Source organism: Cupressus sempervirens, chromosome 9 (assembly GCF_028749045.1).
Source record: "Cupressus sempervirens isolate cs-2001-9-10 chromosome 9, ASM2874904v1, whole genome shotgun sequence".
Taxonomy (NCBI): Eukaryota; Viridiplantae; Streptophyta; class Pinopsida; order Cupressales; family Cupressaceae; genus Cupressus; species Cupressus sempervirens.
In genome coordinates, this window is record NC_143126.1 from 534,256,209 (window position 1) to 534,260,504 (window position 4,296).

Sequence of the window (4,296 nt, forward strand, 5' to 3'; positions counted from 1 at the left end):
TTCCTTCGATGCCCGAGTGAGGTTGGTAGAAATTGCCTTTTGCATAGAGTAAAGTTAAGAATCCTCGGTAGACTAGGAAAACTATCTTCATTGACCAAGTGAGCTTGGCATGCACTGAATGTCAACTGATATGACATTTGTGTAACAACAAAGACAACAAACAATTAATCAATTGTATCCACCAATCTCCCTCTTTGGCATTGATGGCAACACAACATGTCATAGCACAATGAAATTTTTGAGAACAAGACTCCCTCTATTAGAAAGTTTCTCCCTCTTTGATTTTATGAAAAAAACTTTTCTTTTAGTGTTCTCCCTTTGTGAATGAACTTCTTAACTTCTTCCTCTGCAAAATTTTAGAAAGATAAGACAATAAACTTCTCCCTCTTTGACAATACATGCCAAAGACAATTTTGATTAGTGCCAATGTACCTTGAGTACAGATTCATCTGCAATATGTCCTTGTTAATATTGCATCAACTGATTGATTTTCAACTTGATGCATCACTAAACTTTGTTTAGTGAGCTTCAGATAGTGGAATGACCCCTAGCTTACCTCTTAGACACAAAAATGCATCCTTAGGTAATGGCTTGGTGAATATATCTACAATTTGTTCTTTTGTATGCACATATTCCAATTTGATTTCTTTGTCATGTACCAATTCTCTTACAAAGTGATATTTGATAGCAATGTGCTTTGTTTTGGAATGCATCACTGGTCTCTTTGATATATTGATTGCACTAGTGTTATGACAATACATCACTATTGGCTCTTTGATTTCAACCTTCATTCCTTCCAACATTTGTTTGAACCAAACAATGTTAGAACAATTTGTTGCTGCTACTAAATATTTTGCTTCTACTGTGGATTGAGATATCTTTTAATTTTTTTCATTCTAGAAATCAGGATCCTTTATTCTATCTTTGACTTTGCTTTTTTTGTTTCCTGGGTCTACTTTGTATCAAATTTTATCCATGATAATTTGAATCTTTCAAATCTTCTTCTTTTGATTTATCTCCCCCTTTTTTTGGTTTTTTCTTGTTAAAATTTTCAACCAAATTTTAAAGAATGTGAAATTAAATTTAAAGTTAAGATTGAATATTTTCTAAGAGGTAACTTTACTATCATTGAATCATTAAAAAAAAATAAGGAAATATGAATAACAAGATCTAACAAAATATTGAGGAAAAAAAACAAGATCTAACAAAATAAAGGATTGATTTAGTCATTTCTTAATCTCTAAAGGAATAAGAATCAATTATTAGAACAATTTTCTTTTGTTTTTGTATGTATTACGACATGTTGATTAATTTAACAACAATCTTGGCCAAGCTTTTGAAATTTGTAGGATGTAATCTACAGACCACTATTAATTCTTTTAATCAATACAACGAAGTTAAGATGAAAGATGGAAATCAATTATCAAGAAAAGTTGTGAAGACAATAGATATTACACTTCAATTCTTAAGGACAAGTTGTAAATTTTTTAAATTATCAAGGCATTAGCCTCTTACCGAACAAAATAAGATGTTTTAAAAAATGTAGAAAGTATATATAACAACAAACACACATTTTTTTAAAACTCCTTCAAATTATAAACAAAATTATACCTTTCTATTGCCACATTAATAAACAATAAAAGAAAGTCAACAACATCCAACATCATCCAAATTAAAGAAATTAAAATATAATGTAATTTTGTAATATATTTAATGAGTTTTAACACGATAACTAGCAAATACTTGCACTACCCAATTACAACGAGGCCTACTCAATAATAGAACTTATGTTGAAGATGATTGGTATTGCCTAAAATTATTGCAATGTCATGTATTTATTCAAAACATAATATTTTCCTTTAAACTATCATAATTGTTATTTATAAGTATTTTAGGGAGATGATTAGAGGAAAGGGTTTACGAGTGGTCCATTTTCCAATTCACCTCTTCATCTATAACTCATAGTTACTATCTTTCAAAAACCTAGTATATGATTTAACTACTAAAGTATTTCAAATGTATTAAAATTAAAATATCTATGTACTTAATAATTTAATTAAATAAATTGTGCAATTTGATAATTATAGTAGAGAATGTGTGTTAGATGAATAGAAAAGGGATGTTAATGATCATACTTTGACATTTTATTACATAATTAAGTCTCTCACATTCGTCATAACTATTGAGAAAGTGAAACAATAAATTTGAGAGCTATTAAGAAGCTTAGAATGCCTGAAATTAAGATAGACAACTACTTATTTTTTCCTAATCTATTGAATTTATTGTATATGAAACCTATAAACAAGCATCTAAATGGCATCATACCTCAACTTGTCCAATCTTGCTTCTCTAATTAAGTTGCGAGTAGCAAATCCTATTCACTTTCTTTAATAGATTATTGAAGTTTATATCACGGTTACTAGACCAAAAAGGGACTTTTTATTCCCACTTGCAGTGATTTCACAAGAAATAATTTGACTGTTTCAATACGAGAGGCTTTGGCTCTCCTCTTCCATCTTACCGATCTACAAGTTGAAATATATGCATATGGGTATTTCAAGTTTGTAAATAATTACATTCTATCTTATAAGATGGATACATACTGTACCTTTTGAAGTATGCTATATTATTCAAATTATGTAGAGTATTTTGAGAAGTGTTCTTTATGAGATATAGTTATTTAATACACAGTTATAAGATGGATAGATAATGTACCTTCTAAAGTATGCTATATTACTCAAATTATGTAGAGTATTTTGAGAAATGTTCTTTATGAGATATAGGAATTTAATAGACAGTTAAATGGATCGATGCCAAGTGGTCTATAAGCAACATGGAGAACTTCATCTGAGACAAGTTCTTTTCTGCAAGATAAATCAATCATTAGTAATTTTATTGTGGGTATGATAAGTTCCAATGTTTGATATTTGTGTCTAATTTTGCAGTGTTGAGGCAATGGAAAACCTTTTTGAAACAAACATTTGTAAGGATAGGGGATGATATCTAGAAGTGAATTGGGTTTCAATAGTGGTTCACTCAGCTTTCATCAATGAATATACTAATGGTGAATCATTTATATATCAATAGTTGATCATTTTTAAGCTTCTTCTTATTTTTCTCTTTTTTGATCTATGAGTAGCTCATTTGAACTGGTGATTTATGAACCACTATTGTGAACATAATGGTAGAGATTTGTGAACCACCATTTTGATTTGACAGAGATCTAGGGTTTGATGGGGTCCTGACAATTGTTTGAAATCTTACGAATGTATGATGGGGTCTCGACAATTGAAGTCCATTTTGATTAAAGCCGAATCTTATAACTTCTCCACGAAAGACTTACATTCATTAGAACAGGGTTGGATTATCAGGAGGTCTAAGCCAGGCTAAAATTGAAGAACAAATTATGATCTTTTGCTAGCTCTTAAATCTTGCTAAGTGTCTGATCCTAGGGTGTTGAATAATACCAAAAATATAAAAGAAACAACAGAACAATACAAGTTCAGTCTCCAGATAGAGTGAAGCTTGTAAGTTAAAACCAGTGTTTAGTAACTTGGTGCAAGAAGAATGCTCATGCAGTGCATGAAAGAAACTCTGTATTGTTGCAGCTTTAAATGTTTCTTTTACTACCCCGAAGCCATTTTCCGATCATCGTCTCTGTTTATAACCACGCGAGTGCAAATTCCAAAGCCAGAGACAAAACCGCTGGATCTTATACAATGTCCTCTAAAAATCACTTCACAAGATATAGCCGCATTCAGCATTTTAAGGCTGGGCTGTAGAAAAATCCAAGTGTAGAAGCGCTTTTAACAATGTCGGAGCTGTTACATAGAAACGTAATTTGAGTGCTGTGGTGTAAATCAGCGGAAGATGTGTATTTATCCCACACGTAGCACGAAACTATTTATGCACAAGTTTAAAAAAGGAGAGTTTGAGCATATGGGATGTCGAGCTCAGTAGCGTGGGCTTGTAACCCGAGTGGGGACGCACAAGGTAGAGGAACAGGTGGGATCCGGCCGGAAGGAGGGAGAGATGCGTGGCATACAATTGTGGCGTGCCCTGCTCCAAGTAGAGAGTTGCTGTCAGGCCATCCTTCGAAGGAGGGATGCGTTCTGTCTGGCAGCGTAAGGCGGAGGGGACCGCGTGAGGCTGGTTTCACAGAGCAACGATTACCTCCCGCTCCCTACAGTGGAAGGACTACGCGCCGCTTGCCCCTCTCTCCCATTTATCCTCCCGGCCTGCCCATCCTTGAACCCCCACCTTTTGGCCTTAAAAACTTCATTTTTTCTAATATAG

At 33.0% G+C, this 4,296-nt stretch overlaps 1 non-coding gene across 1 annotated transcript; it reads left to right on the forward strand.

The window, feature by feature from the left end:
* The first annotated feature begins 3,946 nt into the window (after window positions 1-3,946).
* Window positions 3,947-4,264, forward strand: LOC149539696 (signal recognition particle RNA). The gene has a single exon (XR_016356611.1).
* The last annotated feature ends 32 nt before the right edge of the window (window positions 4,265-4,296 follow it).